This window comes from Hirundo rustica, chromosome 3, assembly GCF_015227805.2.
Source record: "Hirundo rustica isolate bHirRus1 chromosome 3, bHirRus1.pri.v3, whole genome shotgun sequence".
NCBI classification, from domain to species: Eukaryota; Metazoa; Chordata; class Aves; order Passeriformes; family Hirundinidae; genus Hirundo; species Hirundo rustica.
Window position 1 is genome coordinate 629048 of NC_053452.1, and position 21390 is coordinate 650437.

General features: G+C 49.7%; 1 long non-coding RNA gene across 12 annotated transcripts; it reads right to left on the bottom strand.

Annotated features, from left to right (window-relative positions):
• Positions 1-353: 353 nt before the first annotated feature.
• Positions 354-20967, bottom strand: LOC120751311 (uncharacterized). 12 transcript variants are annotated; one of them, XR_005700376.2, is made up of 12 exons: positions 20573-20967; positions 20044-20158; positions 18469-19555; positions 17921-18064; positions 17577-17691; positions 17006-17112; positions 16477-16560; positions 16280-16375; positions 11219-11345; positions 6539-6671; positions 2097-2210; positions 354-471 (listed from the first exon to the last, which is right to left on the bottom strand). It is a non-coding gene; the product is annotated as an uncharacterized LOC120751311 (long non-coding RNA). The 12 variants fall into 12 exon arrangements; XR_009207652.1 differs by having other exon boundaries at positions 20044-20238; XR_009207647.1 differs by having other exon boundaries at positions 2097-2207; positions 20044-20967.
• Positions 20968-21390: the final 423 nt, after the last annotated feature.

A 21390-nucleotide genomic window follows, 5' to 3' on the forward strand; every position in this document is an offset into this window, starting at 1 on the left:
ACGACGGGGCTGCGGCCGCGGCCGGGAGGAGCCGCTCCGGGACAGCCGCCGGAGCCTCGGGCCGCTCAGCTGATACACCTGCCAGGTGAGACCCGATGCTCTCCCTCCATCCTTTCCCTCCCTTTCTCTGTGGCTTGCACTCTTCAATGCAAAAATGCCCAAAACTCTGGGTTTAAAAGGCCCATGAAAACTGTTTTCTCTTTATTTCCAAAGCACATCTTGAGTGGGGAGGGATGCAGAAGGAGCACCGAGCTGAACCCTTATGTGAACGCCTCGTCTGAGGATTGAACACGTAGCCTGGGTATTTTCAGCGCTCTGCTCCAACCAAGCCGATCTCAGGTCCGTGGCAGTGTCGTGCCTAGGATGGGAGTGCCAGCAAGGGAATTCCTGTGCCAATTCCTTCTTTGATGCTGATACTGTTTTATGCAGCAGCCCCTGGAATGTCCCAGGACAGAGCTCCGTGGCCAGCACCTGACCGTGGAACAACACAGGTTAAGGCTTGGGTGACAGCACAAAGCTCTTCCCATAACCCCGATTTCCTGCCCTTTCCAGCATTTCCCTGAGGGCTGTAAAGGTGCTTGTGCTGTGTCTCTTTGCAGGGAGGAATGAGCAAGACAAGCCCTGAGGGTTCCCTTGGTCCGTGGCCCAAGTTCTTCTGGAGAGCGTCAGGACTGGTCCCCCCTGCAGAGGGGCGTCTCCTGCAGGTGAGTGTTCCCAGCCCAAAATCAAGGCTGGGGTCTGAGGCCGGGGCTGCTCCTCTGGCCCAGAGCTGCACAGAGCCCTCGGTGACTCCTGCTCGCTGCCGGCGATGTTCCTTGGTGTTTCTGTGGGTCCCAGCCGGCCGGGAGCGCGGGGCGGGAGGAGGCCGGCAGCCCCCGAAAGGCAACCAGCACTTCTTGTCCTTGGGGCGTGCAGGGGAGGAGCCGTGCCTGCAGCGTCCCGCCCGCGGCACGCAGCGTGCCAAACACGCGTCCCAGGGACGGGCGCCGGGCTGCTCGGACAGCGCCGGCACAGGCACGGCTGAAGGGCTGCCCGCAGCTCCTCGGCCAGGGGCTGCTCTGCACGGGCACGGGGAGATGCTTCACCCCGCACGGAGGCCACCGAGAGCCCCGAGAGCCCCGAGGAGCAGCTGGCACTGCCTGGGCACGGGCGGCTCGGGCCATCCGCAGAGGGGCTCAGACGGCGATTCCCGGTTCCCACCTCCCGGAGCTCCCCCGCGGCTGCCAGGTATGTCCTGGCCACCCCAAATCCCCCCCTTCCAGCCTGAGGACATCATCCATCGGCAGCACGAAAGCCGAGGGGCTTTCCCTCACAGAGATGAAATCCCCAGCAATTCTCTCAGAGATGCCTTAGAATGAAAGGTTAGACAAATGTGTTTGGGTGAAGTTTGGAGTTTTTCAGGGAGCCAGCTGGAAGCTGATGAAGAAGTGATGGAGAGCTTTTGCAGGTGGGTCCCACTGGAGGTGCACTGAAGGCAGGGATGTGCATTCCTTTCCTGAGGGAAAAGAATTTGTAGAGGCCACCGCTGAGGCTCTGGAAGGAGCTGAGCTTCTGCAGGCAGAGATGTTCTCCCGTGGGCACAGGGGCAGCCTCGGCACGGGCCGGGAGCACATCCGGCCAGCGCCTTCTCCTGCTTTAAAATATCAATGGGAGCCCGAGCTTGGGGGGGTGAAATCAGCTGAATTCCAGGCAACTCTGTCAAGTGCCCCCCAGGGACATGGGTGGGGCTGGGGATGAGGATTTTAAATAGCAAATTCTATGAAATATCAGCCTGTCCTTATCCCATCCTACTGAGCTTTCTTGGAACTTCTGCTGGCTCCTGGCACAGCTGGTGTTAAATAGGCAGCTCTGTATGGGAATATCAACACTCCAGGAGGCACTGTGAGGTTATTCCAAGCTCACAATTCAGCAGGCAATTCAGGGCTATAGCTCTAATCCATCTGAACTAGCAAAGCTGAACCCCAAAGCTTGGCCCCACACTAGGAGCAATCTTTGTGCTGCCCTGTCAGCCAAAGCCCCTGGGCTGGGAAACTTCAGCAGCCAAACGGATGGAATTGCCTCAATGCCAGCGTCCCCCAAAGGGACAATCCAATCACCTCTTCTTACTCCTAAAGTGTCCATTCTGTTCCCCACAGGTGCCCTGGTGATGCCAGGGGGGTTTCTCCTGCTCCTCTCCAGCCTGAGGCCTCTTCTCTCTTCCCCGCCAGCTGCTGCCAAGGAAGGAGGACACAGTGAGTCCTGAGATTATACTTCAAAACAGTCATTCCCTCACCTGGAGATCCCCTGAGATCTTACCCCCAGATTTTCCCTGTCCATCCCCTTCTGCTTTCCTCATTTTTTACAAGAAAGCATTCTTTCTCTCCTCTGGAGATTACCACAAGCTTTACTCCCAACATTTTCCCTACCTGTTCACTACCTATTTCTACCTCAGTATTTACACTCTTTACCCTATGGATGCTTTCAGTTTTTATTCCCACCCCCCCGCCCAATCATTTCCCTACCTGTTCATGACCAATTACCTCAGTCTGCCCCATGAAGTGCATCCCCTCTGTTACAGATCACCTCAGACTTTACAGGTGAAATTTTCCCTACCTCTCCACCTCTGTGTACCTTATTTTTACCTCAAAATATTCATTTACCACTGCAGGGATTCCCTCAAGTTTTATCCCCAGATTTACCCACCTGTCCACAGCAATTCCCTCAGTTTACCTCAGGATGTTCCTGCTCTCTCCTAGAGATAATCTTGCATTTTACCCCCTCAGTTTTCCCTACATGCCCAACCCCAATCGCCTACTTTTTACCTCAAAATAGCCATTGTTTCGTCTACAGATTAATTCAGATTTTATTCCCAAAATGTCTGTTTTGTCCCCTGTATTCTAACTAGATTTTAAAACCAAAGCTACTTCTGTGTTATGTCTCTTATCCCTAAAATTCTGTTCATTCTGTCAGATTAATTAAGTCAGATTTTTTTTCCCAAAACCACTTACTGTTCCTACATAATTACCTCAGCCTTTGGCCTCTAAATTCTACCTCATGCTACCTACTGATCACTTCATGTCTACCCTAATATGTTCATTCTCTGCCTTACAATCCTTCCAAGTTCTACCCCCAAATTCCCTTGCCTACCCCCAGTGACTGCCTCAAGTTTGCCAGTGTTCTCTCTCTCCCTAGAGATTACCTCAAGTTTAACCCCCAAAATTTTCCTTAACTGTCCATAACTTATCACCTCATATTTACCTAAAATATCCATTCTCAACCTTGAGATTATTTCAAGCTTTGGCCCCCAAAGATCCTCTACATGTCCACTATTGATTCACTCATTTTTTTCCTTCAGTATTATTTACTTCCTACCATGTAGCTTTTGTCAAGATTTACCCCCCAAACTGTCCACCTGTATCTATTTTTACTCCAAAATGATCACTCTACAGATTATTTCATATAATCTTTACCCCAAAATTTCCCCATCCTCCCAACAACTGCTTCCCTCATGCTACCTCAGGATGTTCATGCTCTCCTCCAGAGATTCGCTCACATTTAGCCCCCAAATTTTCCCTACCTGCCCACTGCTCCTCACCCCAGTTTTTCTTCAGTGTTCATTCTCTGCTCTTGAGACTTTGTCGTCTTGCCTCCAAAAATTTCCTTACTTATCTACTACTGAGTACTTCATTTTTACTCCAAAATACTCATTCTGTCCCCTACAGATTACATCAAGTTTTACCCCCAAAATTTTACTTCTGGCACAATATTAACTCTTTTCTGCTCCAAACATTTTCCCTCTCTCCCCTACACATCACCTCTGCTTTTCCCTCAAAAATGCCACCTCGCTCCCCTCAACATCCCCTCACATTTTCCTACGCAAACTGTTCTTGTGTCCCCTCTCAATTGCCTCAGGTTTTCAGCTAAAAATGTCACCTTTGTCCCCTCTAAGTCATTACAGGTTTTCCCAGTTAGGAGCTGCAAGGAATTCAGGCAAAAGACAGCAGGGAACAGCTGTAAATTCAAAGGCAGAAGGAGAAGATCTACCAGCAAAGGGGAAAGGCTTCAGAAAACATTTCTGCAATTAATAATTATTTCCAATTCCCCAGTGAGAAGAGATCTTTGGGGAATCCCTGGTTGTTGACCAGAATCTATATAAATTGAAGTCAAGAAATAAACTTCTCTCTTTTTGCTCTAACTTGACTGTGTGATTGTAGTTCTTTTCGTGTCTGTCTAGCAACACCAGACCAAAGTGAGAATCCAATATGAGAATCCAACCCAGAATCCAGTATGAGGGGAAACCCAAAGGGAACTGTGCCAGAAGTTTGGAATGGGGGGAAAAAAGTGGGTGAGGTTGTACCCGATGTCCTGCATGGGGGAAACACACGCGGAGACAGGAATGGAGGAAAACGCGGACAGGATCGCACGTGGAGTCCAGAATCAGGAAACCAGAGAGCTGATTGCCCGCAGAACCCAGAACGTGGGGAAAGGCAGACTGGATCATGTATGGGCTCCAGAATGGGGGAAAACACCGAGCAGATCACATGTGGGGTCCAGAATGGAGGAAAACACAGGGGGGATGGTGCACGGAGCCCAGAATCAGTAATTAACTTGGATTGTGCACAGAGTCTGCAATGGGGGAAACCAGGATCACACAGAGACTGGAATTGAGGAAAATGCAGACGGGATCACATGCGGAGTACAGAATCAGGAAACTGTGGACTGAATCATGTGCAGAATGTGGGAAAACATGGCCCAGATCGCCCACAGAGTCCAGAATCAGGGAACCGTGGCCTGAATCATGTGCAGAGTGCAGAACATGGAAAAACTTGGCCCAGATCGCACACAGAGTCCAGAATCAGGGAACCGTGGCCTGAATCATGTGCAGAGTGCAGAACATGGAAAAACTTGGCCCAGATCGCACACAGAGTCCAGAATCAGGGAAATGGACAGGAGCACTCAGGCAGTCTAGATCGTGGGAAAACACGGACTGGATGATGCATCGTACAGAATTAGGAAAATATGGATGGGATCATGTGGACTCAGGAACTGGGAAAACACAGATGATTATACACACAGTCTGGCACGTGGGAAAACGTAGCATGGAGGGAACATAGCCTGCCATCAGGAAAACATGGATGGGATCCCGCAATCCAGTCAACATTGTGGGAAAACCCACTGGTCACAAGAAATCGAAAATGACAGGAAAAGGGCAAGGGGCAGCTAAAGGGACAGGTTTCAAGGCAGCGTGCAGCATGCGCTCAGGGTGTGCTCTCAGCGTGTGCAACCTGTGCAGGTGCTTGGCCTGCACAGGGGCTGTGGTTCACGCTTGGTGTGTACTCGTGGCAGGTGCGTGGCATTGCCAAGTTCAGGAAATGTGGTTCTGCAGAGTAGAGCTCTGGCCACAAAACTAAGCCCCATCTTCATGTTTTTAATTCTCTTTGCATTCCAGTCTCTTTACCACACCCTCCAATCGCTGCCCCGTCAGCACAAGAGAAAGATCCTGTTTCTGTACTACACCTAAACACAGAACTGAACTGGCTGCCTGTTACTGCCAATATCAGCTTTGAAAGTCAGTGTTCAGGGTGAGACATTAAGGGCAAAGCAAAAGGTCAGAGAGCAGTAGTCAGGGTGAAAGGAGGGCAGGGCCTTGCTGGCTGCCTTGTGCGTGGCAGGGGTGGGGACAGCGCAGGGCCGTGGCCTGGGGAGGCACGTGGTGGGTCCACGGATTCAATGAGCCTCCACCCAGCCCAGGCTCAGCACCCCTGGCAGAGCCCTCTCAGGGCAGCACCTGCACGCTCAGGCGGCCACAGCCAGGGTGGGGACACCGTCAGAAGCACCCTGACTTTGTGGCAGAGACGGTTCCTCAAGAACACAGCCAGGACCGGGCATGGCCACGACCACGCCAAACTCTCCCTGTGCTCCGCACGGCAGCGTGGTCTAACGGCTCCAAGGGGGCAAGAGAAGGACACTGCAGAAAGTGCAGGACGTGTTCTTGCACCCACAGAGGGAGACTGCTCCTGTGCCAGAGGGCTGAGGCCGGGGGGAGCCAAACAGCCCCCATGTGCTGGGAACTTTGACCTGGGGGAGAGGAGGGGAGCGGATAAAATCCATGCAAAGGAGAGCAGGGAAGCGCCTCCAGCCCCAGTGCAGACTGTGAAAAGCTTGTGAAAGGCTGGGCTGTTTTCCTCCTTCTTCCATACCCGTCCCTCCTCAGCCATAGTGCACATCCATAGAGGAGCTGTGGAACTAAGGCCTCAAGTCAGTCGTACCCCATGCTAAGTGACACTTTTTCTCAGGGACACAGGGCATTTAGGCTCAGCCTGGAGGAGACGCCCACTGGAGTTTCAGTGACAGCTGCTGTTGCATTTCCCAGAGGTGGCTTGTTTCAGTTTGGTTTTGTGAAAAACAAAACTCATACAAAACCAAAACCAACCAACCAGCCACAAAAAAAAAACCCAAAAAAACCCCACCAAACAAAACAAAACACAAAAAACCCAAACACAGTCTGAAATTATTTTCTTGCAGAATTTTCCAAGCAAATCCATAACAAAAACATTACCTTGCTTGTCTCACTGGGAATCCTTTTTCTCAAAGTCCCTCTGGACCTGAGGATGCCAGGGTATTCTGATGTGACAAGAGATAGAAAAAACCTAGGATGTGCCAAGCACCCAGGTGGGTTACATGGCAGCATTCTGGAAGAAAAAAAAAAAAAAAGTTCAATTGTTTAGTACACAACACAAAAATTAACTCAACCAGCTCTGGGAAATCCAACAGCGCCTCTCTTTAAAACTCCATTGAGAATCTCCTTTGGGCAGAGTCTAAGTCACCTACTCCAATTAACCAGCATGCACATGGAACTCTTTGTGTTGAAGGATCAGTGCAGTGCCTGTGCCCTTATATACAGAGGATGAAACCAAAACCCAATCTTGCTCCACAAAATCAAACAGAAAATAATTAGAAGAAGGATATTGTGCACTAGAAAAGACCTGCTTGCCTTTGAATGCAGTGCCCCAGAACTCAAATAGTCACTAAAACAAGAAAACACATGCAATATGAACAAAACCACCAAGTATTAGACAAACCTTTCCACACAAGTGTCATTCTGCAAAATGGTTTCCCCAGGTCTCTTGGCCTCATCCCAAGCCCTTCTCCATCCTCAGGGTTACTGCACTCACTCCAGGGTACTTGGGAAAAAAAGGAGCAAGTGGAGGCTTTGTGCTTCCCTGGCATCTTCTCTCTCTGCTAGTCCAGGGCAAATCAGAGCCTCCAGGGGAGGCACAGATCCACCTGCAAGGGCAAGGACTGTTCCATGTCCACAGAAGCTCCGTGGCAATATTCAAACCCCAGCAGCAGCAGCATTGACCAGTCGAGGTAGGCAAGAGCACAGCATCAACCAGTGGTGCCCATCACCCATCACATCCCTGACATGCAGCTGTCCTGGCCCCCAGAGCAGATATCCAGATGTGTCATGAAACCAGGGATGAGAACAACATCAGGTCCCTTTTTCCCCCCCAAAGAAGAATAAAGTGAAAATACAAACATCAGCTTCAGGGTTTTTTTGGTTGTGTTTTTAATAGGTGGTCATAACTCCCCCACAAAGGATAGAGTTATTCAGTGTCTTGGTTCTGAAGGACAGTGGTCCGCTAAGGAGAGCTAGGGCCTCCCTTGGAATGTAAGAGAATGTAAGCCCCCTTCCCTCTAAATTATTATGATTTTGCAATTAGGGGCTTTCAGGCAAAGATTTGGGAATAGGAATAACAGTTCTTCACTAGGAAAAAAAAAAAAAAAAAAAAAAAAAAAAAAAAAAAAAAAAAAAAAAGACAAATACAGTAGTATTAAAAAGCCAAGCAAGGTAGCAACCAAAAATCCTGAAAAACCCTGACAGAGTCAGGAATATGACCTGGCACCCTTGGTGGTCAGGGTGTTGGAAGCAGTCCAAATAACTCCTCCTGGACTAACAGATGTGGTCCAGGGGAGTAGAGGTGGTCCTGTAGAAAGTCCAGTGGTGACGAGATGGGTCCAGTCTTCCTCTGGGAATCCAGTGGAAAAACTGGATACCTTATGTTCTTCAGTCCCAGTTTTGATCTAGCTAGGAACAGTTGGGTCCTCCCGCACTGGGTGGAGCATCTCACAATGGGATGATGGAATGTGTCATGTCACTGGTGGGCCCCATTGGCCCATAATCAGAAAACGCCCCCCTGGAGGATGGAGGGGCGTGCAGTACACCTAAAACCGATTGCCCCAGAGGTGGAAACACAGCCCCACCATCTGCCCTAGACTCATCCAAGCTGCACTGGGAAAGGGTGAGGCTGCAGAACATCTACAGTACATCAATGACATCATTGTGTGGGGGAACACAGCAATGGAAGTGTTTGAGAAAGGAGAGAAGATCACCCACATTCTCCTGGAAGCCGGTTTTGCCATCAAGAAGAGCAAAGTCAAGGGACCTGCCCGAGAGATCCAGTTCCTGAAAGTAAAGTGGCAAGACGGACGGTGGCAGATTCCCACTGAGGTCATTAATAAGACCACTGCAATGTCCCCACCAACCAGCAAAAAGGAAACACAAGCTTCCCTAGGCCCCATAGGTTTCTGGAGGATGCACATCCCTGAGTACAGCCAGACTGTGAGCCCTCCCTACCTGGTCACCCACAAGAAGAACGATTTCCACTGGGGCCCTGAACAGCAACAAGCCTTTGCTCAGATCAAGCAGGAGATCACTCGTGTGGTAGCCTTTGACCCAGTCAGGATAAGACCAGAGGTGAAGAACGTGCTCCACTCTGCAGCCGGGAACAATGGCCCGTCCTGGAGCCTTTGGCAGAAGGTGCCTGGGGATTCTAGAGCCGAAGTTACAGAGGGTCCAAAGCCAGCTACACTCCAACAGAGAAGGAAATCTTGGCCACCTATGAAGGAGTTCAAGCCACCTCAGAGGTGATTGGCACAGAAGCACAACTCCTCCTGGCACCCCGACTACCGGTGCTAGGGTGGATGTTTAAAGGAAAGGTTCCCTCCACCCATCATGCCACTGATGCCACATGGAGCAAATGGATTGCCCTCATCACACCCGTATTGGAAACCCAAATCGCCCTGAGATTTTAGAAGTAATTACCAACTGGCCAGAAAGCCAAAACCTTAATCTCACGGATGAAGAGGAGCAGGAACAAGTGACACATGCTAAAGCAGCTCCACCATATAACCAACTGCCAGCCAAAGAAACACGCTACGCTCTTTTCACTAAGAGTTCCTGCCACATCATAAGGATAAACCAGAAGTAAAAAGCAGCCGTATGGAGCCCCACATGACAAGTTGCACAAGCCACTGAAAGAGAGGGTGGATCGAGTCAACTAACTGAACCCAAAGCTGTTCAACTTGCCCTGGACATTGCTGAAAGAGAGAAGTGGCCAAAGCTCTATCTCTACACTGAGTCTCGGATACACTGATTGGCATTCACCAGTTCTCTGTGGGCTTTGCTGGACAGGTGGAAAAGGCCAACTGGCAGCGTAGGGGGAAACCAATCTGGGCTGCCAACGAAAGGAAGGACACTGCCAGTCGGGTAGAGAAGTTACCTGTGAAAGTCTGCCAGGTAGATGCCCAAGTCCCCAAGAGTCGGGCTAACGAGGAGCACCAGAACAACAAACAGGTAGATCAGGCTGCAAAGACACAGGTGTCAAAGACAGACTTAGATTGGCAACACAAGGGAGAGTTGTTCCTAGTTTGATGGGCCCATGATGCCTCAGGTCATCAGGGCAGGGATGCCACCTATGAGTGGGCACGAGACCGAGGAGTGGATCTAACCATGGACAGTATTTCTCAGGTTATCCATGACTGTGAGACGTGTGCTGCCATCAAGCAGGCCAAGCGGGTGAAGCCACTATGGTATGGCGGGCAATGGTCCAAGTATAAGTACGGAGAAGCCTGGCAGATTGACTACATCACCCTCCCCCAAACCCACCAAGGCCAGCACTATGTGCTGACCATGGTGGAAGCCACCACTGGACGGTTGGAGACCTACCCTGTGCCTCGCGCTACTGCCCGGAACACCATCCTGGGCCTTGAAAAGCAAATCCTGTGGAGACATGGCACCCCAGAGAGAATCGAGTCAGACAATGGGACCCACTTCAAGAACAGCCTTATAAACACCTGGGCTAGAGAACATGGCATTGAATGGATAGATCACATCCACTCATGCACCTTGAGGATCATCAAGCCCCTCCCTTTTGTGGTCGGGGCACCTGCCACTGGACCAGGTTGCTCAAAGCCTCATCTAACCTGACATTGAACCCTGCCAGGGATAGAGCATCCACAACTTCTCTGGAAAGCCCGTCTCACTGCCTTGCCACCCTCATGGTACAGCATTTGTACCTGTTCTGTAATATAAACCTGCCCTCTTTCCATTTAAGGCCATGCCCCTGTGTCCTATCATTCCAAGGTCTTGTATATACTTTTTTCCAGCCTTCTTATAACCCCCTTTCAGCACAGGAAGGATGCTCTAAGTGTTGCTAAAGCCTTTTTTCCAGGCTGAAAAACCCCAGCCCTCCCAGCTTGCCTTCATAGGAGAGGTTCTTTAGCCTTTATTTCTCCTCCAGAATCACTTCAGCAGGTTCATGTCCTTCTCATGTTGGAGGCCCCAGAGCCTCAGTGCAGATGATACTGGAGTTTACTTTTTTTAGGAATGTAGGACAATTTGGGATGCTGGAAAAAGGAACAGCCCTAAGTAAAGGTCTTCAGTTTTTCCAGAGAGGAAATGTTCTCCTAATGCAGCCTCTCTTTTTTTCTCTTTTCTTGTGTGTTTCTGTTCGTTTGTTTAATTCTGATTGCTGAACTTAGTTTTAGCACTAAATCACTCATACAAAAAGGCAATCAGGATTTATAGCTGCAGTCTTAGATTTTAATGTCAGATAAACAAAATGCAACATCACGTAATTATTTATTTGTAATATTACATTAGCATATTTCCTTATGTAACTGGTGCAGAGCACCTAAAATGCTGGTTTAGGGCAGGAAAAATAGCAGAACGTGAATTGGGTCTGTTCTTCAGCAATATCAGACCTTTGAAACTAAAATCGCAGCTCAGGAGTACAAACTTAAGTGCAGTAAAGCTTTGTGGATATAAAAACACTTCACACTGTCAGCTGAACTCGTCAATGTTATGCTGCATCTCAGCATGGTCATAATTTTCTTTTCTAGTTCTATTCACATTTGCAGAAGCATCAAGAAAAACTTCAATTCACAAGCAACTTACCCATAGACTTCAACACTGATGCCACAATATATAAATAGGACCCATCCAGTACTTCCAGACTGTCAAACCCTAGAGAACTTGCTGCTTTCTTACTGTTAAAACTTAGCTCAGCAACTCCATTTTCCATCTGGAAACAAAACAGAAAGCATCACTTGATAATCAGTGATTTAGAAATAAGACACAGACCACATGCAAATTCATTGTCTGTTTTCAGAGGAAATCAAAGGTGGAGATGTGTTTCAAAAGAATTCTTTATTCCCTAAAATTATCTTAAATGAATCAACCCGTGGCACATATTGCAAAGTTTGTGTGCCGGTTCAGCAAGACGTAGGGATAACACAGAGAGATCTTCAGTAAATGAGGAAAAGGGATCATTCGTGTAGAACATACTCCCCAGCATAAATCAGTACCATGCTGATCTGCTTGTCTCCATTTGATTTCAGTTCTTCTGTAATAGATAGCATTGAAGCTATTTCATAGAAATTTTAATCACAGATTGAAATGCCATTGTCTCAGATGCTGCCTTTGAATTTCATTTCCAAGAACATTTCTTTGCCCCTGATGCCAGCGTTACACAGGAGAAGTCCACACTGGGGAGCTGTGGATGCAAATCATTACTTGAGGCCCATTCTCACTAAATTTCATGGAAAACTTTCAGTGGGATTGGATCAGTCCTGAATTATGCACTTGCATTCTACACAGACTGGACTCACTGCCCAGACTACAGCCCAGATTTTCCCTCCATCCAGGTGACGCCAATCCAGACTCTGTGAGCAATCCAGTCTTAGTTTTCTTTTCCCCTTTGCCAACTCCATTCCAGTTTCCAGGAGAAATCCAGTCCGGGTTTTCCCTCCAACTGGGTGGTCCAGACCAAGGGACTGGTTCCAGGTGGGCATTTACCTCCTATTCTACACACTCACCAGCTCACTCCCCCTGCTAATCACCATCCTCCACCTACATAACCAAATAGGCACCCTCGACTTCCCAATCCTCAAACTTTCACACCCAACCCTCACCTCCTCCTGAACAGGCATCGCATCAAGCCTCGCCCTCCTAACAGCTTTCATAATTAAAGCTCCCCTATAGGGACTAGATCTAGGACTCCCCAAAGCTCATGTAGAAGCCCCTGTCGCAGGATCCATGCTCCTCGCCGCCCTGCTACTAAAGCTAGGAGGATACGGCATTATACGAATAACCATCCTCGTAAACCTAACATCAAACAACCTCCACTACCCCTTCATTACCCTCACACTATGAGGGCCACGGAAAACCAGCACCATCTGCCTATGTCAAATCGACCTAATAAAATCCCTCATCGCCTACTCATCGGTCAGCCACATAGGCCTAGTTGTCGCCGCAACCATCATTCAAACCCAATGAGCATTCTCAGGGGCAATAATCCTAATCATCTCCCACGGACTGACCTCCTCAATACTCTTCGGCCTAGCCATCACCAATTACGAACGTACCCACAGCCAAATCCTCCTACTAACACGAGGCATGCAACCCCTCCTACCTCTCATGGCCACCTGATGACTACTGGCAAACCTAACAAACAGAGCACTACTCCCAACAACTAACCTCATAGCAGAGCTAACCATCATCATCACCTTGTTCAACTGATCTTCGCTCACAATCCTCCTCACAGGGGCTGCAATCCTACTAACCGCCTCATACACTTTATACTTACTAACAATGACACAACGAGGCACTCTTCCATCCACATCACATCAGTCCAAAACTCCTCCACACGAGAACATCTCCTCATAGCCCTATACATAATCCCCACGATTCTCCTCATCTTCAAGCCTGAGCTCATCTCCGGCACCCCCATATGCAAGTGTAGTTGAACCAAAACATTAGACTGTGATTCTAAAACAGAAGTTAAAGCCTTCTTACCTGCCGAGGGGAGGTTTAACCAATAGGAACTGCTAATTCTTGCATCTGAGCCTAAAACCTCAGCCCCCTTACTTTCAAAGGATAACAGTACTCCAATGGCCTTAGGAGCCACCCATCCCCGTGCAAATCCAGGTAAAAGTCATGGACCTGTCATGTCCTGAACACCCTCCTACTACTAACCCTATCCACCCCCATTATCCTCCCACTCCTATCACCCAACCTTAAGAACAGCCCAGCCACCATCACAAATACAGGAAAAACCTCCTTCCTCATCAGCCTCATCCCAATATCAATCCACATCTACACAGGGACGGAAAGTCTGATTTCCATCTGAGAATGAAAATTCATCATCACCTTCAAAATCCCAAACAGCCTAAAGATAGACTTCTACTCCCTCACACTCTTCCCCATCGCCCTATTCATATCGTGGTCTATCCTACAGTTTGCAACATGATACATAGCCTCAGATCCATACATCACAAAATTCTTCTCCTACCTCCTCCTATTCCTTATCGCTATACAAATCCTAATTGTCGCCAACAACCTCTTTGTGCTACTCATCGGCTGAGAAGGAGGGGGCATTATATCCTTCCTTCTGATCAGCTGATGACATGGCCGAGCAGAAGCTAATACTGCCACCCTCCAAGCCGTCCTCTGCAAGCGAGTTGGCGATGTTGGACTTATTCTCTGCATAGCATGACTAACCTACACCTCAAACACCTGAGAAATCCAACAACTCTCCTCCCCTTCCCAAACCCCCACCCTCCCCCTCCAGGGACTCATTCTGGCAGCAACAGGCAAATCCGCCCATTTCGGCCTCCACCCCTGACTCCCAGCCGCCATAGAAGGCCCAACCCCTGTCTCCGCCCTACTCCACTCCAGCACGAGAGTAGTGGCCGGAATCTTCCTCCTTATCCAAGCCCACCCTATACTTAACACTAACCAAACCGCCCTCACTCTATGCCTGTGCCTAGGAGCTCTTTCCACACTATTTGCCACTACATGCGCCCTCACCCAAAATGACATCCAAAAAATCATTGCCTTTTCCACCTCAAGCCAACTAGGCCTCATAATAGTCACCATTGGACTCAACCTCCCACAACTAACCTTCCTCCACATTTCAACTCACGCATTCTTCAAAGCCATAGTATTCCTGTGCTCAGGCTCCATCATCCACAATCCTAATGGACAACAAGACATCCCAAAAATAGGAGGATTACCAAAAAAAATGTTACCAACAACTACCTCCTGCCTCACCATTGACAACCGAGCCTTAATAGGAACTCAGTTCCTTGCAGGACCCTAGGTGGGTCTAGAACCGCGGTTCTAGGTCACTCGAGAACCGCGGTTCTAGGTCACTCGAGAACCGCGGTTCTAGGTCACTCGAGAACCGCGGTTCTAGGTCACTCGAGAACCGCGGTTCTAGGTCACTCGAGAACCGCGGTTCTAGGTGGGGGGTGTGTCCAGAGCCCAGCAGCAGCAGAGGGTCTATGCTTGCCTGCTGTCCAGGGCAGACCCAACAGCTCCAGGCCATCCTTAAAATGCGCCCCTGGAGGATTGAGGAGTGGTGAAAGAGGTAAGAAACACTGCCTCACCTGGTTTTCATGGCTGGGCCAGTATCAGAAGGCATCAGCCTCCCACTCCCCTGGAAGGGTAAGAGAAGGATAAAACATGTCCCAAAAAACCTGCTTTTCACAGATGAAATAGAACACACATTTTTAGGTTACATAATCCAATACATTCAGGTTCCTGCTCACAGACTCTGGCGGGGGGAAGGGGGCGGCATGGGGAGTAAGTTTCTTGCCATGCTTAAATCACTGACACCAACTTCAGGAAGTTTGTCATTAACTCAGGCTCAGAGCAAGAAGTCACAAAAGGAGAAGTTCATCATTGCACCTCAGCATTCCTACCAAAGACCGCTGTGTTGATTTGGCACAGCCTGGTTTTTGTGGTAGCAGCAGGGAGCCCACAGAGGTGGCTTCTGGGAGAAGCTGCTAGAAGCTTCCACCGTGTCCAACAGAGCCAGTTGCTGATAGCTCTGAAGATGGGCGTGCCACCGGCCCAGTTAGAAAGGCGGGTAAGGCCTCATGGTCCCATTGACAAAGACCATTAAAGCAGCCCACAGGCAGTTTGTTCCAGGGGTTGGGAGGCGCTGTGCCAGGGCCCATCCCGGCGCAGCACAGGGCCAGGTGCCGCTGCAGCCACTGCCAGCTCGGTGCGGCCGCGGCACAGCCGGCCTGCCCGGCCCCACGGCCAGCCACAAGGGCAGGGCTGGCAGCGGGCTCAGCTTCCTCGTGGATTGGGCCCCAAGCCTGGCCAGGGCTCAGGGAACAACCCAGGAGCTGCCAGCAAGGCAAGAGGTCTGATTTTGTGGCTTGGTCCAGCTTCTCAGTTACAGAAAGGTCAAGCCCTGTTTTGTTAGTGAGCAGATACCTAGGCCCTAACACTAATGATCCTGTGGACTTTGCTAATGAATGCATACAAACACAGCATTAGGCTGGAAGGTTCCACCAAGAGCTCAGCTTTGGCTCAAAGGCCTGTTGTGCAGCCCTCAGCATTTCAGCAGCCCTGAGCCATCTCTTAAGCAGAACCAGGACAGAAGAGCCCAACCACTCCTGACTTCCAGAGCAGCCCCTGCTGCCTTGGCACTAACCTTTAGTCCTTGTCTTGAAGATCAGGACCATCCAAGAGACACAAATCCAGGCTCCTCCTACTCCTTGAAGGAGGTCCAAAAGGACACTAAGCTGTCTCAACACAAGAGCAAGACCAGGATGCTCTTCCTTGGGCAAAACTCAAGCTACTAAAACGCCAGGAACACCAGGCAATGATGGTCCGCTGAAGGATATTGATCCAGCTCGACTGACAAGTGGCGGTTGGAGAGAGGAATCTACAAGGCCTTGAGAAGTCCAGACACAGCCCCAGATGTTTTCCTGCTTGTATCATTCAGCTCTGCATTTACCTTGCAGAATCTTCTGCCAGCTGGCTCCAGATGCTCTGCTGCTATCAAAAATACTCACATCATCTTATTTCTAGGCTCCAAGAAGTCTCATCCCATCCTCTTTGTTCAGATGTTCCACATGAGGGTTTCATGTCAAACAAGCTGTTTTCCTATCCAGGTCCTTTCTTAAGCTGTAAGAAGGCCATGATCTCACAGGTACTCACAGAAACTCTCCCAACACCATTTGCTGCTTCTCTCTTTCTCTCTGCCAGGGTCCCAAGAAATTCTGTGTCAGTTCTTGTCCGGCATTTGCCAAGGACCTGGAGAGAGAAAGGCACAATCATTACTATTAATTATGGCCACAGGCTCTGGGCTCAGGGGTGGGTTCAGCCTTCTGGAAGGAGAAGCAGACACTCCTCACCCCGCTGGAGCCGATTCCTCCATTCCCTGGTCGGCTCTCACAAACCCTTCAAGCCACTCTGCAACACTCAGCACTGCCACAGAGCTACAACAGAGCAGCAGTTTATCCACAGGTAACTTCTCCTAGCACACGTTTCTGTTGTGTTTCCAAAGCAAGCCTAGGGCTTATTTTACACCCCCAGAAGCGCGTGCCCGCATCCACAATGACACCGGATTTTCACAGTGTGCCAACAGGAACACAAACAGATTTAATTGTTCTTCAGACAACAGCTCACCCACTTAACCACTGTGCACTTGGACTGCTTCTTGTGGGAGGGTCAGAGGTGCACCAGCTTTAGACACAGAGCACAAAACCAGAAAGCAACTCACCTCCACCAAATGAAATAAAACATGAGCATAAGCCACATGAAATGATACCGTGTCATAGAAAACACTGATTTGCTTAGAACATAGTGCCCAAGAACTCAAGCATCCAATTAAAACTAGAAAACACATTCAAAATGGGCCAAAGTAGCAAACATTAGACCAACCTTTCAACACAAGTGTGAGTCTGGAAAACGTTTTCTCCAAAGTCTCCTCCCTGTGTCATCCCAAGCACCTCTCCAACTTTAGGGGTCACTGCACTCACTCCAGGGCACTTGGAGTAAGGAGGTAAAATAAACACAGCCTTGTTGTTTTACAGGTGGTGGTTCCATCCCCAGCAAGGTCAGAGCTACTTCGGTTCTTGTTTACAAATCTCTTTGGGGTGGCTTAGAGTGAAAGACTGGAAGAACCCTGTTTGCAAACACGTACACAGATAGACCTACGGGCTTCATTTCAAACCATTTGGCTGCAATGAAAAGCAGCTATGCAGCCAACGGGTTCTTACTATCTGCTGTCACACAGCAATACAAAAGGATGAAATTACTACTTAAGGAAACACATAAGGGAAAAGAAACTTTCACAGCTGGGCCAGGTGTGTCAGGGAGGGCTGTTAGCAGGAGAAGAGGCTCCAGCTCCTGGCAGGATTTGCCTCTCATCCCCTCAAAGGCCCAGCTGCAGCCTCTAGGCAGTGAGAGTTCACCCCCTGTCTCATGCAGATCGGCCATTCCACTCACAAACCTCCTCCTCCCAGGAATGCCCACGTGGCCAGGCCCTCCACAAGCGCAGTCAATGCTCATCAAGGGTCCAGTGTCTCCCAGCAGTTGGGCCAAAGACTTGCAGCACCTGGAACACCCTGGAAGAGAAACACGGGAGCTTGTGGAACCAAGGAACGGAGGAGCTGCCCTGTCCCAGCTCTGCCTCCACAGCCAGCAGCAGGGCAGAGGCTGCCCTCAACCCCCGCCAGGGCTTCCCCTGCAAAGGGCAAACACCTGCACGCAGCTGGGGACAGACGTGGCACAGCCTGAACATGCTCCAGGAGCGCCTCCAGAGGGGACAAAGGGACAACCCCAAACGAGACTCACAAACAGGGGCTCACAGAAACTCTCCAACACCATTTGCTGCTGCTCTCGCTGCCAGGGCCCCGAGAACTTCTGGGTCCCCTTCTTTGTCACGTGCTTGTCGGTGACTTGGAGAAGACAAGGTTAAGTTCACTTTCTGAGCAGGAGCTGAAACCAACAGAGAAGCACAAAATGAGACAAAAATCCTCCTCCCCCACCCTCTAGAGTCCCAAGTCAGGAGAACCAACAGAACTCAACAGTTCTGTAGGAGAGCAGAAATCCAGGTAGACTTTTAGCTCAAGTAGAGGAATAAGCTACTTCTTCCCACTCCTGGGGAAAAACTATGGAAACAGGAGAGCCAAGGCACCAAATCAGCTCGGTCTGTACAGCAGGTTTTCTTCCAATGCCCCTGGCAGACAGAAGAGACGGGCCCTGCCCATCCCCACAGCACACTGCTCTCACTACAGTACATCCCATGATCCACACCCACCCAGCCCTTCCAAATCCAAAACCCAGCACCAGTCCCAACGGGCTGCCTCACACACAACAGGTTTTTCCAACCCCTGTCACACCTGAACACCTTGGGGTCCTCAGGTACTGCAGGACTTGGAGCAGAATCAAGCTCAGCAGTATAAGAAGGGTAACGCTGCTTAATTCTCTTGCCAATTCCTGTAAGAAGCTAATTTTCAACTGTTTATTGCGTGAAAGCAAAGTTAAATAAAACAGCTCTGGGAAAAAAATCAACAGCAGCTATCACAAACTCCATTGGGAATCTCCTTCAGGCTGAGCCTAAAGCACCTGTGTCCCCAGGGATGGAAAAGAAAAATCCAAATAAATGAGTCCCGCCTCCAACAGTGCAGGAAGAACAAAGACAGGACAGCACAGACGCAAACAGCTGTGGGAAAACTCCTCCGAGTCGCCACGTTCCGGTCTTGCTTTCCTACAAGATTCAAAAAGAAGCACTGTTTTCATCTAAAACTCACAGGATCAAATTCCTGAAAATATTCCATGCAGCACAGCTCCCAGGATGTGTACTGGACAGTAGAAGTGTTTGGCCAGGGGCAGCACCAAAGACACAGACACCAGCTTCAGGAATCCAGCCTCATCCACCAGAGCTCAAAGCAGCAAAGAACTCCAAACAACAAAGCCCTGCAATGCCCCTCACCACTGCTACCAAAGAGAGCAGCACTACAGGGACTGAGACGCAGCACCAGGGACCCTGAGACTTCACCATCCTCCAGAGCCACAGCCCGTGAGCTGGGAACCCCCTGTCCCAGCCAAGCACTGGAGAGCCTCTCCCACAACTGGGACTTGCCACTGGCGCATCCACCTGCAGGCAAAGAGACTTACAGCTCTGCTGGGACAGGGCCCAGCTCGGACAAATGGGTGCCAGCAACAGGCTGACACAACGTCCAGTGCGGCAACAGCCAGGCTCGGCTTCCTCGTGGATCGGGCCCCAAGCCTGGCCAGGGCTTCAGGAGCAATCCAGGAGTTCCCTTGGACCGTGGACTCCACAACAAGACCACAGGTCTGATTTCATGGTCTTGTCCAGCTTCTCAGGTACAGAAAGGACAATACTTTTCCAACTCCATTTGCTGCTTCTCCCTCTCTGTCAGGGTCCCAACAAGCTCTGCCTCAGCTCTTGTCCTGCCCTTACAACTGACCTCAAGAGAAGGAGAGAAAAAACAAACAAACAAAAAACCAAACAAGCAGTTATTACTACTCACTCTGTCCTCAGACTTTACATTCACTAGTGGGTTCAGCCTTCTGGAAAGAGAAGCAAAGCTCAACCTCCTGGGGCTGATCTGTCCATTCCCTGGTCTGCTCTCACAAACCCTTCAACCGCTCTGCCAAACCCGCAGAGCTACAAGAAAGCAGTCCTTAGCCACAGTCACTTCTCCTAACACACATTTCCCATTATGTATCCAGAGCAATCCAAGCGCTGATTTTACATTTCCCACACAAACCCCGCTGATTTACATTCCAAGATCCCATGCACACCAAATTCCCACAGTGTGCCAAGAACCTACAGGGCACTTTGGATGTATCCTTAAGTACAAAGCACAAGAAGAAAAACCCAATCTTGCTCTGTGAAAACAAACAATGAAAACTGCAGGAAATTCTTCCACAGAACACAAGACATGTACCTTTAACCCAGGCAGGTAATTAACTGCAGGAGGGGACCACCTGGCAGGAGAACGCTGACCAGCCAAACACAGAGCACAGAACCAGGGGCTGCCTGAGTGCCTTGAGGTGAGCATGCTGAAGGTAAAGGATTGAAGGTAAAGCAGCAGGAGGAATTAACTCTGCACAAATACTTGGTGAGAAATTCCAAGTCAGAGCTACAATTTAACAGGAAAATTACAAGAAAGACAACAGCACAGAAACACTGGCTTAAACCAGACTATGACCTGACATGCTGTTCCTCAGAGTGGTGCTTTACCCTATCATTCACCCCACTGTGGGACCACATCACAGTGCTGAATCACCCTCCCCTGCAAGCTTTTCAGTCTGTACCTTCCATCCCTCAGGAGGAGCCTGAATTAACAAAAACACCCCAATGCTCCCTGCCCTAAGCACAGATACAGCAACACCACCTGGAAAGGGAGCAAAACTTCACAGCTCCCACCCCAAACACGAACCCTGGCCAGAACCACAGACACAGCAAAAACTTACAGCTTAGAGGAATTAGGGAAGGAAAGGCTCTGTCTCCCATTCCTTGCCCAACAGGCTCCAATTCCACACTGCGAGTCAGGCCTTTAACTGCAGAAGCCTGCAGAGCCAACATAATTCTGGTCTATAAAGGACCTTCCCAAAGCAATTATCTGGCCCAGCAGAGAGCAAAACCCTCTGCACTCTACCAGAGCCACAGGAAACCCAATCCAAGGGTAGAAGCTGATGCAGAAGATACAAAAAGCACCACTTCAGCCCTATAATGACCAGGAAAAAGCCAAACAGCAGCAACTCGTGCCTCCTAACTCCTCATGGAGGAAGAGCTTGGAAGCCTGAGGCCTACCCCAGGAGCAACAAACCCCCAGCATTAACATAGCTTCAGCTGGGGCCACCCAACATCGGCCCTGCACCACACCACACACCCAAACATATTGACTTCAACACAGCTCAAACAACTGAATTAAGCCACGTGCTTACCTCATTAAACAGCCCCCAGGAAGAAAACGCCAGCACACACCAAATGCACAGCCACAAACACCAGCTACCCTCAGACTCCAGCCCTTATAAGCCCCCACCTTGTCATTGTCATCAAGATGGCCACAGCACTCAAGAGTGCTCCTTTAAAAACTTCAGAGGGTTCCAAGCATCAGGACCCTGTTAGCTAAAAGTGTTTCATACCTTTTCTGTGTTGTAGTCCCATACGTAACTCCACACAGCTCCAGCTCTTTCTCACCTTCCTTGCTCTTCTTTCTGCAACTCCAGCTCGCTGCTTCCTGACCCTTGTACAGCATCTCACCCCTTCTGTCCCTCACACAACCTCC